At 40.4% G+C, this 25,033-nt stretch overlaps 1 protein-coding gene and 1 long non-coding RNA gene across 2 annotated transcripts in view; one reads left to right on the top strand and one right to left on the bottom strand.

Moving 5' to 3' along the window:
• TENM2 (teneurin transmembrane protein 2) overlaps nt 1-25,033 on the top strand; it is a 2,247,577-nt gene that overhangs the window by 769,740 nt on the left and 1,452,804 nt on the right. Inside the window, exon 7 of the mRNA XM_059733461.1 lies at nt 15,714-15,788. The gene's annotated coding sequence lies outside the window, so the exon portion shown is untranslated. The remainder of the gene's footprint in view (nt 1-15,713; nt 15,789-25,033) is intronic.
• On the bottom strand, nt 1,554-4,074 carry LOC132243398 (uncharacterized). The gene is made up of 3 exons (XR_009454931.1): nt 4,030-4,074; nt 3,442-3,633; nt 1,554-2,998 (listed from the first exon to the last, which is right to left on the bottom strand). It is a non-coding gene; the product is annotated as an uncharacterized LOC132243398 (long non-coding RNA).

Raw genomic sequence — 25,033 nt, 5'->3', positions numbered from 1 at the left:
CTGCATTTTTCATCCCACTCTGCCTACACACACACGTGACACAAGTTTTGCTTTGAACAGCTTGAGGTGCAGTTCCCCAGAACCGCAGGACCTATCTCCTTGAAATTTCGCAGGCTTTATGGCTTCAGAAGGGGCTAGCATCTCTGAAAGCATCATCTGAATTGGGCAAGAAATGACAATGTTATAGGCAGTTTTGTGATCCCCCATTATAGCCTATTGCCAAAAAACTGAAACAGCGTTGAAATTCCAAAATGGTTTTGACCAAAACTAAATGGATCAGCGATCCAAAATGAATCGCTGTCCCTCCAAAATACTGAGTCCGAACCGAACCGAAACACAGCTGTTTTGCACAGACCTATAAAACACCAAAACAAAAAAATCTCTCCCCAAAATGCCGAATCTGAAACCAAATCAAAACACAGATGTTTCGCACAGCCCTACCAGGGGCCTGCTACAGACAAAACTTAAGGGTGTTGATCTTATTCTATAATGTTGAATTTGGGAGCTGGTAGATGACTGTCTGAGATGACGTCTTTCTGCTATTATGGCTATAATATAGGACTTGCAGTAAGCATGTGTTCTCAGCTATCACCTTGATTTAAAACTGGGAGGGACTGGTGTCTCAACTTTTTTTGTTTCCCTCCCCTCCCCCAAGGACAACATGCGTCTCTGGAACTAGCTTCCTCTTTTTTTTCTCAGTTAGCCTGGATCTCATAATTTATAGGGTGCATTGAAAGGCACATATATATTCTCAGACTTTTGCCAAATCAGTACATTGAGGGATTTAAGGTACTTGCTGTGGGAAATTATTGGTTTGTGTCAACTGGCCTACTGGAGTGGTTTGCTGTGGGAGATATATCAGAACTCTAAGAAGTCTGACAAGTCTGTCTCTTTGAGTAGATATGTTTAAAGAAACTAGGAACTAAAAGGTATTCTTCACTCTCCTCTGCCAATAGGTGGGAGATATACTTGCACTGTTCTCTCTTACATTAATGAGAGCAAACTGAGATTTTCCAAAACTAACCCTGTGAGATCTTCCACTGATGTGAGCATATTTACATGAGAAAAAGCCAGAGCTTCAAGCCCTTATGAAGGAATGAAGACACATACACATTCAGCTCAGCCATTTATGTATTTGGATATTTTAAGTATCTATCCATGACTCTATGTCTTGTGTACAAAGTTTAAAACCAACCAAGAGAATATAATTAAATTGTAAGCATGATGCCTACAGCCTAAAATGAGATAACTTTACTAATATCAGTGGTATTAAGAACCTAGAAACAACACTTTGATCTGTAGTTTGTTGCACTATTAATCAAGAATAATTATTTAGCAACCCAACAAGAAGGATATATATCATTTCCATTATTTTTTTAAATATCATCAAAATCTTGCTCTCACAATCAGCCAAGTTCAGAACTTAATGTAAAAAAAAATTACTTGAATGTAGACTTTTCTCCCATTTTTCTATTAGAATGTACATTTATCTTAAATGGATGGCAAAGATAAGCAGTTAAAATAAAATGATCTGCTTTCAATTATTATTGTATCATAATACTTTATAAATGGATAAGTAGCTCAAGGACAAAAGCACGCATATGAACAAAACCGAACCCCTTCCTAATAGTCTTAAAAGTGAAATTGGCTTTTTATTCTGTAGTACTGGAGACTCCAACCTCCTTCACTCACTCAGCAGGTTTTGACTAACAAACATGATTTTCCTATACTTTTCCCCACCCCGCCCCTTCAAAATATCATGGGAAGGATATTATGCATTCCCAACCTGTCAGCTTTGGCTGCATTACAGAGTGCTCAATTATGCTATAATCGAATAGCTGCCCAATGTAGGCCACATAATGACTTCCTGATTATCTGCCTTTAAATGATGAATGAAATGAATATGTAACATTCTGTTCAAATATAGCATAGTTAGCATGCCAAATGAAAACTGATTTTGTGCTCTTCTGCCTGAAAAGCATACATTTTATTGTAATTCAGTTCAACAGTTGTTCTGTTGCTTGTTTTCCCTTCATCAAGATAAACAGTGAATGAGCTATCTAAGAGAACGTTAGTTTTCATTTTTGCTTTCAAACAGATGCTAAAGGTGTTAAACATTGTTTAGATTGTTCTGGTTCCTTTTTCTATGTTGTTGATAAAATGCAAGGTCAGATTTATCTGAACAGTTCCTATTGGGATATTGCAATACATATTGGCACTGTAGCAAGTCTATTATGAGTAATACATTGCAAAGACAACAACATTAAGGCCTGAATAAATTATTTATTGACAATAACAATAGATATTTTTCTTCTCCAATATATGGTATTTTTACCAAACAACCAATATGCCATTGGATATCAGATTTAATTGTACCTCCCCTGTGGCATCAAAAATTTAATATGCTCAAGTCAGGTCTGTTTCACATAACAAGGTTTCAAAAGCACGATAGGGAGATTCCTCAACGTCTTTGTCAAAGAGCCTTTTTTGAAAGTGTTTCAGTTTAATTTTAAAGCAAATATGTGTGTGATGCATGACATCTTCCCATGTGAAGACATTAAATAAAGTAGCTTCTATAACAGTGATATAACATATACAAACAACTCCCTGAGTCTTATGGCTTGTAAAACATTATGAATACATGTCCTTGAAGCTTCCCTATTTCCTGGATGTTATAATTAAAGGGTTAGTTGGCCTACTTAGTGATATCATAATTCAAAAGATAACAGATGTAGTGAAATACTTTTATTATGATCTTTCCTGATGTTCTCTGTATGTACCAACCAGGTAAAGCACTGGCAGTGGCAGGGCAGTCTTCCTGATGTTGTTTTGACCCCAATTTATCTTTGTCCAGCTGAAAGTTCTGCTCTCATTTTTTGAGCATCTTGTCTGTTGAGACAGTGAATCAGGGTGCCAAATAGCAATCCATGCAAACTGATATCTTTATTTTATGATGTGAACATCTCTAGTAATAAATCTGGTAGGCAATAAAGTAGAGCTGAAACGGAAGAAACATTTGAAAAGGGATAGGGATTAGTTTAGGAGTTTGCTTTATTGAGAATTTTTACAAAGAAATAGCGCATTAAAAATCACAAGAGTGTCAGGATGGGCTTGGGAATTAGTGAGCTCAAGATATGTGCATATGTTTAACAATATGTACCCAGTTCTCCAAATCACAGGGTCAGCCTTACTGGTGGGTAACATGGGTGACCTCTCAGGGCACTATTGTCAGGGGGTGCCAAACACACACACACACACACATGTATGAGCAGCTCACACTCAAAGCAGTGCTCTCCCCCATTGCACCGTGCCCCAGCCAATCTCCACCCTGAGCAGGAGGAGTGGTATCTGGCCTAGCCCACCCCCTGCCTCCAGCCACAGCTCAGAAGAAGCTTGGCTGGGCATGTGTGGACAGGGTGGGGCCTGCTCCTGTTCACACACCTTGCTCCTGCACAGCAGCAGTAGTGCCTGCTCACCTGGCACACCATGCTGCTCTGTGTCCATGCCAGACTGTGCCCCTCAGCCTTACCCACCTGCCTCTACCTCTGCCTGCAGCAGCACCACTACTTTAGGGGAGTGGGAGGGCATCAAAATACAAGTTAGCCAATGGTGCCATTTTCCATAAATCTGGCTCTGCCAAATCAAAAAGAAAATTAGATTACAGAATGAAGAGAAAGGCTTAAAACGTTTGTATACCTTGCCTACCTTGCCATTTGGTAGTGGAGGAGTGTAGTTGAAAGTCAAATTAAACAACACACCATTCCTTATTCAAAGGCCTGACTATAATTCAGAAAACCAAATTCTGGGCTAAATTCTGTCCCTGCACCATAAGCTAAATGATTGGGATGAGGCTTGAAAAGAGACCACATTGATTTAGCAGGTATAAACATTTACTGAGAAAATGAAATCAGCTTCCCAAAAATTTTTAATAGACCTATGTTTGCTGAATACAATTCCCGAGGCTATACTGTAACTTTCTCAAACAATCATTCCTTTTGGAGCATGTAGCAGAAGTAAACCTGAGGCTACCTGAGGTCTTAGGCTGTCAAATTCCCCCCACTGGCAGAGTTCCTGTTGACTGCTTGCTGCTGCACCTGTGACTCTTTAAATTATCTGCAGCTGAGTTGGTTGATTCTTAGTGAGTAGCTATTGTCAGGTAATAGTTGTTTGCTTAGCAGGCCTGAACTAAGTTGGGTTAAGCAGGGGACTTCTTTTCTCTTATCAGGTAAAGTATCTTTTATAATACATGAAAAAAAAATTAAATTGCAGGTTCCCCTTCTTAGAGGTAGGAGAGGGAGCAAAAGAGGGAGAAGGGTGGAGATGTTTTGTTTTGTTTTGTTTTGTTTTTTCCTGTCACCCATAGGTAAGTCTTACTACACTATTTAGGGTATGTCTATTAGGGCTGTGTGAAGCTTTGGGTGGTGATTTGACTCAGAGGATATTCAGCCCGATTTGGTGGCCAAATCTCCAAATCCAAATCTAATCAGGGGACCAATGTAAAGGTTTGAATTGATTCAAAGCTCTCTAAATCTTTGGCAAAGATTCAGAGAACTTTGATGATTTGGGCAGTCCCCGGTGCCTGCATTTGGTAAGTACTAGGGGCAGAGGAGGAGGGGCTGGGCAGGGGGGAGGGGACCATGGGGAGAACCCTGCAAGCCCCCCCAACCACCCCTGCTCCCCCGGCCCCCTGACCCCTGCCCACTCCCCCCCGCCCCACCATGGCTGCCCCTGCCCCCCCAGCTTCATACTTTAAAAAAAAAGCCCTGGTGCTCATCAGGTGCTACTGGGCAGGGAGCAATCCCCACTGCCCTCCACGGCCCCACACTGCATGGGGGGCTCTGTATGAGCCCTCTCAACCCTCCCTCCTGCTCCCCCACTCCCCCCGCCCCCAGCTGCCCCACCTACCAGGGCTCTGGCTCTTTAAGAAGAAAAAAAAAGCCAAGAAAAGCCCCAGGACTCACCGCTCCTGGTATAGCCTTGGGGCATCAGGGGCTTGTGCACAGCCCCTCATATAGTGTGGGACAGCAGTGGGCAGCAGGGATTGCCCCCTCACCTGGCAGCACCTGCTGAGCCAGAGCTTTTTTTTCCCCAAGTGCTGGGAGCTGGGGCAAGCAGGACAGCCATTGCTGGGCTGGGAGAGGGCCGGGGAATGAACAGTTTAGAGATTTGGAGATTCTCTGCTGCTGTCGAATCCCCGAATCAGATTCAGTCGAGTCAAATCAGGACAGTGATTCGAATCACTGAATTAAATCACTGTCTGCCAAATCAGCCAAATCTGAATCTGAAGTGAATACTAGCTGCTTTGCATAGGCTTAATGTCTATGCTATGGTTGCTGGTGTAATGGTAGCTCTTGTAAACAATGCTAAACTAACTTGCAATTAATTATCTATCTCAGGTCCTGCTATCAATGTTGGTACAGCTGCATGGAAGTCAGTAAAGGCCCATTTCCTCAACATTTACTGATCTTCTTAGCTGGATTTTGCAGTTTATGCATAGTGGAAGTCAGTTGCCTCTCTTCCCTTTTATGCTTAATGCTTTATTCCAGATTTAGACTTGCTAATGAAGTCACTGGGCTCCAAAGAGCAAAAGCAGATCCACTTTTATCATGGGCACATCAGAAGAGATTCTGTCTGTCTTTAAATGAAATAGAACAAAAATAAAAGATGCCTTCTGGAGAAAGTAGGCCATCAAATGAAAATGATGTGCTTGTTGACTAAAAGGCTTTCAGAGCTTTTGTCTATATCAAACTGGTGGTTTGTACGCAAAATAACAACATGTTGAACTCACTAGCCAGTTTGGCTGTGCACCTGGCTCCCACTGGCTCCTTTTGATGTAGTAACCTGATGCAGCCTAAAATTGGTCCTGTGTGGTAGGAGAAATGCCTGAGGTAGCCTTCAGGCACAGTTTAATGTGACTGGCACCCACCTTCCAGGATATCAGAGGTGTTTCAGCTTCTGAGGACCTACAGATTTTACCAGAATTTTAGTTAGCTTTCCTCTGCATTGTACAGGCCTGCCATGGGCCAAACATAAATGTAGATGAAGAATGTAGAGACAAAAAGTGGGAGGGAAGCAGCAGAGAAATGAGAGGATATCAGGCACACCATTCCCATGTTTTCACTTACAGCTTATTTGCCAAGTTTTTAAGTGTAGGTTATTGTCCACTGACCTCTTATTGTGGATTAAGACCTAGATTCTTTGTTAGCATGTATTAACTTTATATAAGATTGGAACTTTAAGTGCTTTACATAGGTTAGAATAGAAATGTGTGATAATGCTCAAGGTTTTCCCAAAAGACAAAGGACTCCATCCTACAGCCACTTCTGCATGAAACTAAATTTATTTACATGGGTAATGTTAAACATGCTCATAAACATGTGTGTTTTGCCTTGGAAACATTTTTGGTGTGTTTGATTTGCAGTATTTTTCTTCTTGCTATCGTTCTGTGTATATCAATTATAAACCACTGAAGTACTTTGATTAACAAAGATAATTTGTTAGTGAACTCAACTAACTGCACTGAGATGGTTGAATATACGGAAAATGGAATTCCTTTAAGACACAAATGAGAATACTATCTGAAACTTATAACCCAGCAAGGGACAAAAAGTAAGCAACAAACCTAATTGATTGACTGACTACCTTAAAAAGGATATTGGGGGGGATAAACAGAGAGCCTGCAAGGGTTGGGGGAAAAAGAACTGATCAGGAAAAAAAGCTATATCTTTAAAGTAAAAAAATTGCAGGGATAAAGTGAGAACTGCCAAATGTCTGGCTAAGTTAAACATTGCAAAAGATATGAAAGAAAAGATAAAATTTATTTTGATATACATTAAATGAAAACAAAGAACAAGAGTGGGAATGCTATGTAATTAGGATGAATTACAAAAAAAATAGCTATTGTTCAAAAAGCAAATGAATGCATTGTCTCAATTTTCATTAGAGGTAACAGTGTTAAGAAGGAAAATATCAAACTCATACTAGTGGACTTCCATAAAAAATTGGTCTTGAAACTGGCCTCATTTAATATTTTAATTAACCACATTGGCACAAGAATTGGGAGTCTGATGATAAAAAAAAAGTTGCTGTTGACACAAAATTATACTTACGAGGACTAAAATAGAAAGGAAGAACTGAAAGACCTTTAGATTTGGAGTTACAGAAATGAGATGCAATGTATTATTATAAAAAGCAAAGTTATTGTGCTAGGAACTAGTAAGAAGAATGTCTGTTATGGGCTGGTAAACCATCAGTTTGAGGAGGAGGACAGGAGTACAGTGGTTGACCTGGATGACTCTAAGCCACGGGTGGGCAAAAGGGCAAGTCCAGACAGCGGCCAGACTCCCAGCAACCCCTGTCCATGTCGCTGCCACTGGTTTCCATGGAAAGCACTATGACAGTGTGGAGCCAGAGTTTCCATGGAGACCAGTCCCAGCACCACTGCCAGGGCATGCAGCTGGGTAGGGAGCTGCTCCAGGGCTGCAGCTGGGATCTTACAGTGGTGACAACGTGGTCTGGAGCCAGGGCAGAGCCGTGATCCACTGCCTGCATGCTCCTGCCCCAGGGCTTGCAGGCAGCAGACTGCAGTCTGCCCTGGCTCTGGACCATGCTTTCGCTGCTGCAAGATCCCAGTCCTCACTCAGCTGCATGCTCTGCCAGCATTGCTGGGGCCAGTCTCCATGGAAACTGTGGCCTTGCACTGTCATGGCTCCACCCCTCCTGGGGTCTCTGTGGAAACCAGCCACAGCGATGTGGGCAAAGGCTGCTGGGAAATGGAGTCCACTGTGGGCCCAATCCAGCCCATAGACTGGACTTTGCTTGCCCCTGCTCTGAGCTACTAGGCATGATGTTTCTAGTAGGTCAAGGAAGAAGGTTAATGGCCCTGGTACAAGACAGTGGTGAGACCTCATCTGGCACACATGTACAACTCTGGCTACCCATGATCTGCTTTTAATTAATCTTGAATAGGTGCAGAGAAGGGTTACTAAGATTTTCTGGGTAATACAAAGCCTGTCATACTAAAAGACTTTTCTGTTTTTGGCCTAATAAAATGAAGACTGAGGGAACATATGATTGATGTCAACTGGCCAAGGGTAAACACCAGGGAAAGAGAACTATTTAAACTGAAGGCCAATTTGGCACAAAAACAAATAGACAAGAATTGGCCATGAATAAATTAGCACAAAAATTTAATCATCAGAACAGTGAAGTTCTTCAATATCCTTCCAAACCTGATATAATGGGGGCAAAAACAGCAAGCTTCTTTTATGCAAAAGCTTAATCAGTTTAAGAAATGGATGATCTGATGGGATTGCCTGGGATAGCATAGAACTGGAATCAGTGCTCTAGAGAAAGTCCCTTCAAATCTTGTGTATTCTTTGTCTTTTTTATAATATCTCTCTCTTTTTTTCCCTCTCTAATGCTCACACACACATGCACACATAGAAAATATCTACTTTGTAAGAGACATTTATAGGAGGAAGAAATCTTCCCTTGTTATGCAAAATAAGGCCACATTCCTGCATTGTTTAGTTCTAAAGGAGATTAGATGTTGGCTTCACTGGGAGCAGAGTAGGGCCCTAAATGATTGTCACTGCCTGTAAAAATATTAAATTGTCATGGTTTCCGTTGTAATGCAAAACAGTTTTTGCATTCACCTGTAATTATTCCATTACTTTGTTATAAATGAATGGCAGGCTGCAAGATTTGCTTCCATTCCCTCAACGCCAGTCAACACTGACATTTCACATCAAATAGGAACGAGCTAAGGGTAAAAAGTAATAATTTTAAGTTACAGTAAAGATTGAATGTTTTGTAATTCTGACTACAGATTGCCTGATCTTTGCATCACTGATATGGTCACTATTGATAATCAGCAACAGCAATGTCCATTGCTTTCCAAAGTGAAAGTGTGGCTTAGTGCAGTGATCTATGCAGAAATCATTTCACAGTGTTCTCACTGAATGTATAACTAATGCCAGTCAGCACTGCACTGTATATAATGAAGTACAGACATTCAGCTTGGAGTCTTGGTTTTGTGATTTATATGTTTTCTCTGTTAAAGATGATGTCTTTGTACTATATGGGATATCCTTCAAGGTGATTTGGTATCATCTCTTTTGATGCTTATTTGAAAAAAATGTATCAGACACTAAAAAGAAAAAAATAAAATGAGAGGAAGATAGTTTACTTGAGATTTCCTTTTACATAACAGCACGACTTGGGAGCCAGCTGTTTAAATGAACACAATTTAGAATTTTCTGGAAATACGTTTGTTTCGGATGATTTTCCTTGATAGACTATGGTCCCAGCTATTCATAAGAATAACTCCAGCCACTAAAATAACTAAAATAACAGATGCCACTTTTATTCTGTGGGTATGAGAACACTGGACAAATGCAGTTCATACACAAAAACAATCTCTCTGGTTTTTTAGGCTTATTTCAATACAGCAAACCTCTGATTAATTTTCAAACCTGTCATTGGACTAATTCACACAGTCACCTGACCACAATCTGCACTCACTAAGTGCCAGTGATAGTTTAAAACCAGGCAGTCTTTTCTCATTTCATGCAAGACTTCCATTTTGACTCTTGGGAGGCAAAATAAGTGAGGAGAAACAATGGAGCTTGGATATGTGTACTGAAGATTTTCTGGATAAGTCAAAGCAAACGTACTAAAGCTAAATGTAAATTCTGTCTTGCAAACATTTCTTGAGGGAATGGGATGCTATGTCTGGTTACTGTCTAATACATCTGCTTAGAGAAAGCAAGATAATACTGAGCATCTGGAAGCATATAATAGAATCATGGAAAGAAAGAATGGTGAGCACTGTGATTTCAGAATTTCAGTCCAACCACAAATATCAAGAAGTGAGGAGTCCTGAAGAAGTCAATTAGAGTGAATTATCTGAAGGGAACGTTGGCAGTGGATAAGTAATATATTTCTGCTATGGACATTTTGACTTAGGAAAGATATTGGGGCTATTAGAATCTTCCCATTCACCCCACCTACCCAGTTTATTTTTATATTCCATTGACTACAGTTGTAGACATATATCAATGATCTTACTGGTACATGGCAGCATTGAAAACAGTAACTATTCATTTACGGAAGATGTGAGGAAGCAAAATATCTTTCTCATCCTTTAGTTTTTCACATAGCCCACTGCATTACTAACTATTTCAAAAGAAAATACATAGTTTACCATTGCAAGACTTTTGGGTATCAGTTGGTTTTCTGGGCATACTTGATCAATGACAGATTGTTTCAGACAGTATCCACATGGTATTCAAATAATTCTGCAAACATGGTAAATGCTTTTATTGACTAAGTGTAAAGCTGATTATCACTTAAATAGTTCTTTTAGTCTTCAAGTCACTTCCCAACATTAACTAATTAGTCCTCACAAGTGTTCCTGTAAGGCTGGATACAGTCATTCCCATTTTACAGATAAAGGAATTGTAGCCAAAGAAGTCAGTGACTAGCTCAAGGCTACTGAGAGTGTCAGTGGCAGGGACATGATTACATTCATAGATTCATAGATTCATAGATGTTAGGGTCGGAAGGGACCTCAATAGATCATCAAGTCCGACCCCCTGCATAAGCAGGAAAGAGTGCTGGGTCTAAATGACCCCGGCTAGATACTCGTCTAACCTCCTCTTGAAGACCCCCAGGGTAGGGGAGAGCACCACCTCCCTTGGGAGCCCGTTCCAGACCTTGGCCACTCGAACTGTGAAAAAGTTCTTCCTAATGTCCAGACATTATAGAGTTATTCTCAGATTTTCTCAGACTTGACTTGAAGTACCAAAGGTACTCTATGATTATCCAGCAGGTTGTCTGTCTAGTCTATTTTACTATATGCCATATGTAGAATGATATCATTTTCTGCCAGGGAAAACCCTGTTGGAGACATAGATTTGTCCTAGAAGCTTAACATTCCAATTTGTGGAATGCTCAACTCCTCCTGATCCAACTTTATATGACCATGGGAAGGGATGAGGCATAGCCCTTGAAAAGCATACTTCACTCTGAAGATGTTTTGCTCTTGGGGAATGTGTGCCAGGCCAAAGCATCTTCCCAGGGAACCAGCCTTCTCTTTGTCATGGTGGCTCAGTCTCCCAGCTCAAATTAATTTAAGACCTGGGTCAAATTAATTTAAGATACAATGGATCATCTTACTTCATGGTAAGAAATAAAGCTTATCTGTGCAAGAGAGAGATTTTCTCAGTCTGAGACAGTAGAACAAACAGGAAATGCCATCACACACCTTTCCTAAGTGTCATCTATAATATAGTGTCTTAGACATTAAAAAAAAGGTTTCTTTCCAAATAAAATACTGCATGCACTAGTCTACCCTTGGGGCAATGGGGAGAGGATGGAAAAGGAGGATAAATCTTGTTTGACAAACATCACTTAACACACTGCTGGAAGGCAGCTGGATACGACTGTGGTGATGGTAGTATAAGAACGTAAAAAGAACCTCTCCCTCAAAGGGGGAGGAGATTAATAGTCAAGAGCAGCTCATGGGTTTTTTGGAAACCCATAGTAAACAGCTGTTCTGGGCACAGACCTCCAAATCTACAATGTAACCAATTACAGAATACGTAAGTAGAGGTTGATTTTTGTGACATGTCTTTTTACTCAGATTTGGATGTAGTATCCAACAGCATTTTATACTAGTACTCACTACAAGACAATTTAGCAACACAAATGTGGATTTGTCCCACCCTTTATACACATTAAGAACATAACAGAATTCTCTCTTAGCCTTTAAAAAGATAAACAGACAGACATTTGGCTTGTTTAATATTGTTAATATCTCCCATAAGGGCTTATTTTATGTCATCACTCAAGATGATTACCACTTTAATGTGTATAGGCTAGGGACAGAAGTTACAAATAAACGGGCATAAACCTGTAACAGAACAGAAGTTCAGTGTACCTAAACCAGTTTCAAAATGGCTGAAACTGGTTTAAGATAAACCTGGTTGAAGGTAGTATCAGACTTAACTGATTTGGGTCAAACCGGTTTGTTAAACTTCTGTCCCAGACCCCTTCCTTGTTCAAGTTAAATCACAGTCCTCCAGCATTCAAGCATGCTTTCCAGCCCTGGCCTGGGCTGGGCTGGGCTGGGCTGTCAGCAGAGAAGGTTTGGGGGAGGGGAAGGCAGGGACTGCCCCCCTCCAGCAAACCCCAGCTAGGGGCTGGGGCCGTGGGGGGGAGTTAAACCCCTCTTCCCCCAAGTACAGAGCTGCCCTACCCTGGTAAACTTACTGCTGCCTGTGACTATGAACTACAAATCCCAAAGCACCTGGAAGCAAGAAGAAGAAGTGATGAGCAACCCTGCACAGTCCTGCTGCTGTGATTCTGAACTGCAAATCCCAGAGACCTCACGGGATGCAGGAAAAGGAAGTGAACATGCAGCCTGTGCTGGCTACATGCCAGAGAGCCATGCTCTAGCATCCCCTTGTGCCTGGCTTGAGTCACTTTAGGCATGTGGCTGCAAAAAGTAAATGTCTGGACACTTGTTAGTCAGTTTAATCTCTGCAGCTTAGACTAACCTGCCAAGACTGAATCGATTCAAGCCTTGGGCTTTTTGACTGTCTCTACTTAGCCTACGTGTTTCCTCTGATGTCAGTAGGACTACTTGTGGCATAAGGTACTTCTCGCAACTATGACTAAAAATGTATCTTTTTAAGGAAGTGATGCTTGGCATTCTGTAGAAGGTGCTACTGATGGAAGTCTTGAATCCAGCACTTTTTGGTGGCCATCTGTTGATAAATAGCATAATGACCATGCTTGTGGTCCCTGACCAAAAGGACTGGATCACTTTGGAACAGCTCTGTTATGCTTCACATTAGAAAATAATTAGGGATGGTTAAGTGCAAGGGCTCTCTGAGATGATTATGTCAGGCTACCTTTCTGCCTCTCATGTTCAATGACTATGAAGCCAGTGGAGAACTGAGATGGGGGTGGTGATGTCTTTATAATCTGAAGGTGTTCAAGAGTTCAGCAGACACTTAAAAAATGGAAAATTAATATTTAACCAGATTATTACATTCTGTCTGCTTCATTAATGTTTTATTAATATTTTGAAAATGCTGTTGACGGAAATCATATTTACAGGTTTTAAATATCTTCTGGGAAATGAAAACTCATCATCCTAATGAACATGAACTATCTTACATCCTTACTGGACAAACACTATACTATAATCATGATAGTAACAGCATGGTGATGATGCACTATGTATTGGGAATAAGTAACTTTTAGGACAGTCGTCTCAGCTATACTGTTTTAAGTATTTACAATTCTGTTTTTATTAAGAGACACTGTAAGAAACAAAATATTTTTCAGTTGCTTTTTTGAGCCTTTTTCACTTCAGCAAGGATTCTGAAAAATCTATTTAAAAAGATTCTGAAATAACCCCATGAAATTTAACTCATTATCATGTCTGTCCCTACCCTTGTTCATCCACAACTAGTTGCTTCATTCCAGCAGAGAACCCTTTTGCTTCATTCTTGTCAACAGTTTAAAATTGGTGGTTTACCTGAACTCTACAACTCCTTGGCTCACAAACGTTGGTAGGAATACACAATCTAGACTTGGTCTCAAAATGTAACAATTGTTCCCGCTTTCTCTAATTGGTTGAATCCAAATGGGAATGTTTTTGGTTTTTAAGGGGTTTGGTATTGGGATCTAGATCTGAAAGTTGTGATTCAGCATAGTTTTTAAATAAATGCAGTACATTTCCCATCCCTTCCCACCTCCGCCACACACACCCACCCACCCACCCACCCACCCACACAGGACTCTTAAAAAGGAATGGGTGTAAAATTTCAATATAGCATTTCATCAAAACAAGGAAATAGACAAGTGCATAAAGGGAAAAGGAGATCAATATTTGATGTTATAGGGATGAATGAAATCTATGGAGATTGAGATCTTATAAGAAACCTAAATTTTTTGTGAGTTTGGCAGCATTATTTTGAATTATGTTGTTGATTGTCTCCCACCCCCTTCACACCCAAAGGTCATTAAAACAGAAGCTATAGGGTAGCCTCTGCTGTGTATTATGGCCAAATACCTTTTCCACACCATGTCTGGATCCTTCAGTGCTCTAGATGGAATACAGATGTGGTATTTCTGTTTTCATTAGAATATTCTATCCTGTCTTCCATTTCACAGTATCTAGGGGTTTGCAGTGTGCACTATTTTTTATTTCATCATTTAAGTTTTGCTCTCTGTTCCTTTTCTTCACATTACCAGATCTTCCTAATCATAACATGGACTTAATAATATATGACTTTTAACTTGAAGGGTTAAAGTTGTGTTAAAAAGTGTTAAAAGGAATCAGACAAATGAAGTCCATGTATGTGAAATTAGTATATTCTTTCACCCCTGCTACCTACCTCACAATAGGCCGAGCAAGCATACATAGAGCCCTGATTTCGTTCTTATGTTTAACTGCATGCACATAGGCAAAATCAAACTTTTCATAAATGTGTCCTTAAGTGAGCATGATCTTTGCATATTCATTTTTATTAAATCATTAAAAACTGAGATTTGTAAGCCCTGTACATGCCATTCATTTATGATCTTGGCACTGTAGCTGGCATTATTTGTACCATCTTTAATGATATTGCAAGAGCTGATTGTGCTTTCTCTAAAACAGCAGAGCCTCTGCTGTCCTGCAAATCAAAAGACGAGCTTCAAGCTAGACCTCCTCTCCCCTTCCTTTCCTTCTCTCTATATCATACCAATGTTACATTTTCAGACTTATGTACTGTCTTTCAGTCAGAAGCAGATTTCACGTCACAGGAACCAACTATCTGAAACTTTTGTTATGTCCCATCTCAAATTTCGCTAAGTACTTACTATAAAAAGGACAACTTTAAAACTTAACAGTGGTTACTTAAGCTAGTTCCGATCTGCCAAAATCTATTTTATGAGGACTGGGAAACATGTTTCTTTCCTTTTAGTTTTGCTGACAGGATTAAACCTGACACCATAATGCAGGCAAAGGACAAGTCCAATACTGCAAACCATTTTCTGTTTTATTATCTGTAATATTTGCATATTGCAGTACTCAATTACACCACAATTGAGCAGAGGCCCAATCTTTGCAAGGTAATGACTTCCTGATGATCTGTCTTTAAATGATGAATGGAAAAAATATACAGCCTCCAAAGCATCGTAAAAGACCAAGTCACTTTGCACCCGAATATGCTTCTTTTTCTTCTTTTTTTTTTTATTTGTGAAGGGAGATTAAAATTGTAAGTGTTCCATCTGTTACTTTATCATTTTTTCCTAACCTGTCTGCAGATTGTTAAATTATTTGGATATGTTTCCAGAGCTGTTTATATCTTCCTGGAAAAAATATGTACCTGAGATTCAAGAAAAAACCTGGCTTTTCTGGGTTAATCTTAGAATTTCAAAACTGAGTTGAGATCAAAATTGAAAACCCTGGCTACTGGTGAACTATAGATTCTTCTTGTTCATGTAAGCCCCACCATCACCCACTCCAGCATGGCACTTCTGAAATGTAGAAATCTGTCACTTCTGAGATAAACCCACTAATCCACCTCTCTCCTTGGCACATTCTCTGTACAGTGGGCAGATTTCTTGTGTGGATATTTTCTATCACGTTTTCCAGTGCTACCTTTTTGTCATAAGCTGATGGCTTTAACTAGTGATTTTCTGTTTTTCAGATTCAACGAAGAAGTCCAAACACCTCTCTGTGAAATGTTTTCGGAGTGCATCCCCTGCTGAAAGTCTCCTCTAAGGTAATTGTTATGAATGACAGCAAGTGTGTCGTAAGTAAAATTGCTGAAACTGTTTCTTGCTCAGCAGAACAGCCTGTGAATTCTATATGCCGCAATATCCAGCAGCAGCAGCAGCAGCCTCTTTCAGTCTTGCTGGTAAATATCTCTCCAAGTCTTCTTGTTGGCAGAGTTTTTTTTATCAGACATAGCTCCCACTTTCCATGCTGTTTTCCAAATGTTGCTGTTTCATCTCTCCACTTGTATTAACTTTGCCTTTTTTAATCCTGTCCAAGCTGAATAACCAAACTGATATTTTTCCACCCATGCAAATTTGCCTAATGCTCTTACTAATTGGGTACTGCATTCTTTCCCTGCTTCTATTGTACTATTTTGCTTTCTTTTTCTAGTAACAAAATTATCGATATTGAATTACATATGCTGTTCATGCTGACAAGTTTATGTTCTTTATTTGTGAAATGGCCACGCCTCTAAACTAAACACCAGGACAGCAAGCAGACAATATGGCTAGGTACAGACATTCAAAAGCCTGAAGTGGAATTAATCTAAGTTATGCAGCTTTCTGTAAGCAGCGTAATTTAGATCGGTTGTGAACAGAAGACACATTCGCCCTTGGGAATCTTAGACTTGGTTCTTCCATTTTTAAACCAGTCTGTGTGCCCCAAACTTCTGTTCTGTTATTGATATAGATTGGTTTCCAAACACTTATACTGGTAAAAGGGTAATGTCTGTACCTGGCCTATATATCTCATTCAGTGTTCTTAGATTTCTTTTTCAGCTTAATTTGATGCTCCTGCTTTCTATTACCAGACATTCTGTGATTAAAACTTTTGAAGTTGTTAAGTGTAGTAGCAGGAATTATGGGTTTGATACAAAAGTTATGGGCAAAATTCTTTGGCCTGTGTTAGAAGATATGGGTAGTTGGTCATACTGGTCCTTTCTCACCTTCAAATCTATTAGGTACTTTCAAAGCTACATTAAAATCTTCTGTCTTGAAAGGTGTATGTGACACCAACTGTATTATACTTGGCTTCATATGGTGTATTTAATTATTAAAATCTTAGCAAAGTAAAGGAAAATGCACTATAAAATCTTACAGGGTTTCAGCTGAATTTAGATAAATGAAAACAGACTATTGCTGGTGTCTCATTTGAAATTCTCTATAAAGTGTCTACACTAGTCACCACCGTCTTTTTTTAGAAAAGTACTCTCTACTTTCCTCCTGGACAAAAGGCTCAGGAAAGTTAAACATGGCAATATTCATACTCCTGTTGGTTAAAAACAAAAATGGAGAATATAACTGTTTTTCCATGTTCATGGATGAACTACTTAATGTTTGGGTCAGAAACAGCATGATGTTGGTGTGCTGTGCAAGAGTTTCACAGATGTTTGGTGTGTCATGGAGGAACTACTGAGGGAAATTATTCTGCTCTTCAGGTGCATTTTCTTGACATTATTTATCCTTTTCTGTGGGATATTTAGTGTTGTGTTTGCAAAAGGAAACAATGCTGCCAAAGAAATCCTGCCTGTAAAAGCCCATAGGACATTTAAACTGGCCCAGGAGGATTAGGGGGCAGTGACTGATATCAGAGGCTTCCCACAGCAGCTTACCATTTCCCTTTCAAAGCAGACAGGCATTTAAAGTTCTGGATCTGGAAACTCAGCTAAGCCATGCTATGCAAAGCTGTTCTCCAGGATGTCAGCTATGTTTGAAAATAATAGTTGACTGAAGATTGGCTTACAATTGAAGCATATATAGAATAGCTGATTGAAAACCTGCAAAATGGTAGTATAACTAGAGATGAGTGAGCCCCTCCCTGAATAAGAGGGAGGAACATGCCAGAATGGTTACAGAGAGGCTTGAGGCTCTAGCATCAGAGAAAAGGGCATACAGTCCCTGCCCTGCCTGGTTAGCCTCCACTGCTGCCCCACACTGGAAATGCTACTGCTACCGGGGGAGAGTGCTGCACAGCTGTCACTCAGGGGGTTAATGGCAATGGGTGTAGAGACAGTCAGCAGCAATGTCACAAAGATTGGGAGGAGGGGGCAGGGAAGACTGGGCCTGGCCCTAGGTGCTGGCCCAAAGAGTAGGGAGCACAAGCACAAAAATAGAAGCAGTTTAGGTACTGACCTGGCTGCTACCATGTTGCCAGTAGCACAGCCAGGGACACTGCCCCTGAGCACCACTGCTGCCCAGGATGCTTAAATGTCCAGTTACACCTCTGTCTCTCAAGCCACTGAAACCACTTTGTCATCAAATTAATCATTTTAAATTGCACTCAGCCATTGGGGGGGGAGGAGGAGGAGGCATGAGGGGTGCCTAGCTAACTCTGAAGCTGCTGATGCTGCTGATCCCTCCCCTCCCCTCCCCCCACCCCTGCTTTACTGGCTATTCCTTACTCGCCTAGGGCATGATCCGTACCAGTTAACATCTCTGCTGTAAATGGAATGTATAAATGGGCTGGTCAGATATTTATTGATGAAATTTTTTTCCACTGGAAAATAGTAGGTCACTGGAAATAAAGTAAAGCATGTGAATTTAGACAAAAGCCTTTACCAAAAATAAAACAAATGGAAGGAACAAATGCAGTAAGCCACCAAAGTGAAATCCTCCTGTTCGGACCTATTTTGAAATAGAAGTTTTCAATTTTCCATTTGAAAATGACGTTCTTGTTGAATTGTTATATAATGCTTAATGAAAGTTGGGTGTTTTTGTTTCTTTTTATTTTATTCTTTGAGAAATTTTGATTTCTCCACAAAATAAACATCTGGCTTCTGCACAGTGCTAGTTCATTGTATTGACAGTTTCTGACTAGAGGTAGAAAGATGATAAAATATATTTTTGTTGTACAGGAAAAATACTTTGATTGGAAATCATAGGCATTATGAATTTTTGGCCAGCTGTAAAAAAGTTATTAAAACTGCTAGGACAGAGTTATGTCACTTTGGTGGGGCAACATATTTACAGATTTCTGGCCCATCACAGAATTACACTTATTGGTTATCAAAAATCACTGTCATGATTCATCAATTAATTTATTTTTTTTTACTGGCTGACCATTAATTTCTCTGTTTCCTTTGAACCTGAATCTTGAAATTTGATACTAATTTATTATGGCCCGTAGAGGTAGTGAACAAAAAAATCCTGAATCTGACCTTTGACCTTTCTATTAGCAACCACTAAAAGGTCATCAGTCTTTCTTATCAGGTTTCAAATGTTCAAGTGCCCTTTTCAGCTATAATCTTGAGATTTTTTGCACTTATTAATTATGTGCTGCTGATTACAAGGGGAGAAAAACAATTTGAAATTTGACATTTGTATCATAGGTCACCAAAAGGTCATCAGTAATGAATTACAAAAACATATATATTAATTATATTAATTCCCTCCATAAGTCAGTCATGTTCCTCATGGGGAAAGCAATTTGGAGACTTAAGCTCATCTGGGGTCACCAGTTCTTTTTATTAGATTTTATAACCCTGCCAATAACCCTGTTGAGATTGAGTGCTCCAATTCCTATTGTCTCTCCCCCTAGAAAAGCCTTTACATGCTTCTGCCCCTTAAGCTAAAAAAAGCTAAAAGAAGAAACATCAGCCAGCATTTAAATCAGTACAAAATTGAATCCACTGAACTTTCCTCATTTGATTGTCTCTGGCCTCACAAAGAAGCATCAGTGGACTGAAGAATCTGGACCAATGTATATACATAATGTATAACAACTCACAAAGTGATCTAATGAAACTTCATGACTCAAAAGTAAAGAAAATGGTAAGGAAGTCAAAGGAAGTTGTATTGCAAATCTTTATGTTCTTTCATTTTGACACCTCTTGGCCACAGAAGATTGTATATAATAAATTAGGTTGCTATAACTTGCTCTTCAGGGCAAATTTCTGTGTAAATGTGTTTTCACAGTTATAGGTTATGCAGGTAAAAATGCCCGTAATTAAGATTGCTCACCAGCTATCCATTATAAGAATCTATTTTCTGCTCTTTATATCTTTGCCCCAAAATAGAAAACAGTAGAAAAATTAGTTTGTAATCGTGTAACTAAAGACTGTGTTGCAATACATATGTACAAGGGAACCAAATTAGGTCTTCACCAAGAACTTTAAGTCCACCAGAACTCAAATGGCTTTGACCATGTGTGTTTTTTTGTTTTAAGTTCTTTGGGGGGCCGGATTAATGGTGAGAGGAAAGAAAAGGGGAATCTGTTCTTTTATTGTAGCTCTCTTGTCTGAAAGAATTTGAAGCTGTTGTTTACAGGAAAGCTGGTTCTTGTGAATAATGATATTTAACAAGGACTGGAACTGTCTCCTGCCAGAAGGACAGTGTCAAAGTCATAGAACCCAGATCCTGCAAGGAGTTCTTCAAGTGTACAATGCTTCACCTGTGGCTAACACAATGTAGTATAGGGAATTTATCCTCCATTGCATAGTTAGATAGTTGTTTAAACTCAGAAGCTGGTTATGGAACACTGATTATGTGCTCAGTGTTTCTACTATCTTATTTAAAATTGATATTATAGCTCTTTTAGTTTTCTGCATCGATCAGACGATGCATCAAAGAGCACTTCAAAAAGCTGCATATATCTGAAACTTTTCTTTAAAGACTTCCAAAATTATATTTTCTATGGAAACATTGTGCAAAGAATAAACAAATTGAAAATGGGAATATAAAAAATTTAAGTTGGCATTTGTGGTATAAGAAACAGGGATATCAGTTTACTCCTGGTGGAAACTTACCATGATGATTATCATTCTGTACATAAACCACACAGGAAGAATAAGAAATAATCATATTAATGCTGTGGTATTTGGTGAGTGATTACTTTTAAGTGACAATCGCTGTTTGTTCCTCTGTGTTCTGGTCTTCCCAGCTACATCAAATAGATCATTAAGCTTAATTTTGTAATAACCTTCAGCTAAATATGCTTAAATTCTTCAGTGAAGTTCCTTCTTAATCAACTTCTCTCAAGGCTATATAATTACAATTTTGTTGAATTTTTACTCATATATAACCTCTTTAAGACTATGGAACAACTTCTTTCTGTTTGAATCCTGTCATTCTGCTACCTTTTGAGTAGGGCATCCCCTTTCAAGTGATTTTGATGGGAATACTTCACAGCCAGCTACTAATATTTATAACCTTGAGGTTGTCTTTGATCCTAAATCAGCTTTTAATTATCATTTTAGTTACACTGGAAAAAAATGATTCTATTATTTCCAGAACACAGCAAGGATACAACGAGTGCTGTCTCATGAGGACACAGTTATTTTAAGGCCTTTATTACTAATTACAGTTGGCTTATTACCATTCATTGTTTACTGGCCTTCCAGAATATTTGTTTATTTAGACATTCTCAGCTCTAGGGCTAATTCCTTAAAGATGAACATAAAACACCGCACAAGTGTTGAGATCTTCACTGCCAGGCTCTAGCAAATGTTTGAAGAATTAATTTTAAAATTCTGCTTTCCTTTTACAAGACACAGATGGTAATAGCACCATGAATCTGGGCTACTTTACATGTTATCATCATGGATGGTCAGACAAATCCTGGATTTTTCCTTTATGTCTTAGCAATCATGAAGTGCTCTAGAATTCTTGTTCACAATGAAAATGATTTCACTGGTAGTCTTGTGAATGGATTTATAGGTCATAAAATATGATGCTGATCCTCTGCAGTCTTGCTAGCATTACTAAATTGCATACATAAACAGATTTGGTATTATGTTGAGGTAAGCAGGAAAACTACAAAATAGACATCAGTGTAAAACTTCCATATGTAAAAGTTCTATCAGTTTATTTTTATTTTTTTTAAAGGAACCATAAATGTTTTAAAGTGGAACACCAAGTATTTCCACACATAACAAGGAGGGTAGATCTGTTGAAAATCTAGGACTAGTTGTCCAATACAAATGTTCATTCATCAGTTTTGTTCATCATCAAAAAGGCAATTCACTAGGCAAACGTTCATGCTAAACTATTATGTTTTTGCTAGATTTTGAAAATATAATTGTAAAGCATACCTTTCAATTTTGTTGATGTGTTTAAAAAAAAACATATCTACGTCCTCTATTTCACCTCCTACGTAAAGTTTTTTCAACATTCCATCACAGGGTATCTTCTGCAAGAACTGTAATCAATAACAATTGTTTTTCTTATTGCTAGATGTAAGTAAGAATGATGGGCCAAGATCAGTTCTCCTAGCCCAGCATGTGCAAGTTTAGCAGAACACATGATTTGGGGTTTTGATATTACATTGTGAAATGTTGAATGTTTTTTACTTCCAAAGACTCAGGTTTTCCTAGGCTGTTAAGCAGGTAGACTTTGTCTCTTATCTTTGCAAAGGACTGCAAATACCAGTCAGTGAATTGCAGGACACAGGAATATAAATGGTGACTCATTCTTACTCCCAACAGCTGTGTAGTAAGTTCCAAAAACAGGCAGGGAGGATGTGGCCTCATAGTTTTGTGTGTCCCAGGCAGATGATAATGGAATTGTCTGGTTGTGCAAAAGATGGACATTAGCTGACATCCAGAAGGTCCTGCACATGCCCTAGAGCTGTGGTAAGCATTCCATCTACTTGCAAAAGCTCCCTCAGGGCTAAGGAAACTGTACTGTCACCAGTGTGAAGCTGTCTCCTCAAGGCATAATTAAGCCTCATTTCCATTTTCAGTTTTCTGTAGTGCTAGAATAAAATATAATCCCTCCTCTTCTTTAAGTCTGCCCCAAAGATTGCCATGTACCCAGGAATATCAGTAATGCATGTACTTTTTAAAGGAAATTCACAAAACTAAAATCATCACTGTTAGGGGAAGGGATGAAAATAAACAGAAGAAAACACTGTAAGTGCTGGCAAGTCAGCAGTGTACAAAGTTCAAGGTGAGAGATGAGAATAGTGCAAAAGTCCACCTTCTTATCTATACCCCTTAGTTATCTGCTTACACCAAATATACCATGAGTTAGTAGAGCATAAGCAGAGGACTGTGTTCTTACTTCGTTGAAAGCCTGTCAATCCTATGTTGTATCTGTCATGGTATCATAAAGGCAGTGTATTACTATTGTTTCCAGTTAGCAAACTCTGATAGTACTAAGTAGTACTTTTTAGTATGATATATATAGTTTAGTTTTATTTTCTTGATACTTGCAACAGTTTATTAAGAGAAAATATATTTCCACCTTTGAACGTTCTCCTTGTACTCTGAGGTGCATCCCCATATTTGTGCCACTGCTAGTTGTCCCTGGGGAATGCCTCTGCACATGCACTCTGGTGCATACCAAGTTGCCCCAGGTAGGGTAGGGGAGGCTGGGGCTAGCATCTGGGTTGGCGTGAGCATCCTTGCCTAGGGGCCTCCCAGCTGCAGCAGCAGTGATCTAAGCACGCAAAGCCTGGCTGGCAGCCGGAGCATGGCTCTGGCTGGATAGGCTCTATGGTGGGTGGTGCACACAGTGTCAAAAAAACCCACCGCACTGCAACTTAACAGTGTGGCAAATGCCTGCATGTGTAGTGTGTGTGGTTTGTGGCACTGCAGATGGGTCTGTGATGCCACAAACCACACATGTGCACTCATCAGGATGTACCCTATGAGGACATGAAGTCAAATATCTATACTAAGGACTTCTTATATAATTACATTTTTCATCTGATGTGTCCTGTGAAAGGCTGAGTGGAAGATTTGTCTTTCAGCATGGCCTTTTGTGATGTTCTACCTCTGATCACCACTGTCCTGAACAATTTCACTGAAGTTTTGGAGAAAAAGACAGCCTACATTTTCTTAATATCCTTTGAGTCTGCACTGATTTCCATTAAAGAAACCCAATAAGATATCAATTTGGGGCCAGGGCCACCACACTGGTGTAGGTGCCTATAACAGGGAACCGTAACCCTGTCACGCGGAAACAGGTTCATCCCTTTATGGCCAGGACTTTCTGGGCACAGAGGGCTGGTGAGGAAGGAGTTAAGGGCTGAACCAGACATGAGAGGGAGAAAACCCCCCAAAAGGTAGGCAAGGAGCTTGCCCGACGGAGAGTGCAGCCTACCAAGGTTGGCTAGTGCGGGGGCGGGCTGCCTGTGGCAGGGCAACTCCCATAAAATCCCACATGGTGTGCCTTGGGGAAAAGGCAAGCAGGAGGCACCTGAAAACCTCTGCCTCTCCATATTCGAATTGTTGGTGAGCAGGAATCAAAGTGAAGACTCATCCTGGTGAGTCTGGGTCTTAAGCGGGGGTGGTGTGTAGCAGGGCACTAAGGTGCCTGCCACTCTAGAAGTAGAGATAAGAACCCAGGTGCAGGTTGCTGGGACAACTAGTTAATGAGGGGGCTAGTGGCCCACACCTGCCAGAGCTCAGCTGACCAGAAGGGGCTTGGCCTGGCCCACATACAAGAACCAGGGATGGGGCCAGGAGGGTGTTCCCTGCTGGCAGCCAAGGGGGAAGGAGTTCTGCCTCAGTGAGCAAAGGGGAGAGGCCTGACTACCTGGGCAGCTCCTGATACTGGTGAGGGATGGAGCACCTCTGGGATGGCTTGAATGATGTTTTAGCCGAGTGGCTTGAATTTATGTTATAGCCCAGGGGCTTGTGTTTTGTTTGCTGTTTCAATCCGGTGGCTTGGGTGAGGCTATTAAGGGATAGAGGAGGCCTCATTGAGGGGACCCACTATGGAGTGGGGACCCCAGTGCCAGTGAGGGTACAGCTTTTTGGGGGCACAGACCCCAGTGCCAGTGAGGGTGCAGCTTTTTGGTGGCACAGACCCTGGCACCAGTGAGGGCGCAGCTTTTGCAGGGCTGTGAAAAGCCCAGGTGCCAGAGGGGGCACAGAGTGAGACAGGGCTGCGGGGAGCCCGATCACCAGAGAGGGCACAAAGTGAGACAGGGCTTCAGGGAGCCCGATCTCCAGAGAGGGCGCAGAGCGAGACAGGGCTGCGGGGAGCCCAGGGAGGACAAGGGGGTCAAATTGTAATGAGGCCGGACGCTGGAGAAGGCTAGAGCCTCGGAGTCCAGTCCTGTTTGGTGGGTTTTGGATGGAGAGGCCTAGCTAGAAAAAGACAGAGGTCAGGCTCGGGTAGGCGAAAGACCCCAACATACAAAATACAATAGGCAGTCTCCCACTTGCAAGAATAACAACAATAATTTCCATCAAGACGTGGTAGGTGAGTAAAGGGCAGGACATAAGAGCTCCAAAGCAGATTCCAAGGGTGCCCCACATAAGGCCAGATTAATAGGGAAGATGGCGCTAGGGAGGGTAACCTG

This window comes from Alligator mississippiensis, chromosome 9, assembly GCF_030867095.1.
Source record: "Alligator mississippiensis isolate rAllMis1 chromosome 9, rAllMis1, whole genome shotgun sequence".
NCBI lineage: Eukaryota > Metazoa > Chordata > Crocodylia > Alligatoridae > Alligator > Alligator mississippiensis.
This window is presented reverse-complemented; position numbering and strand designations above follow the sequence as displayed.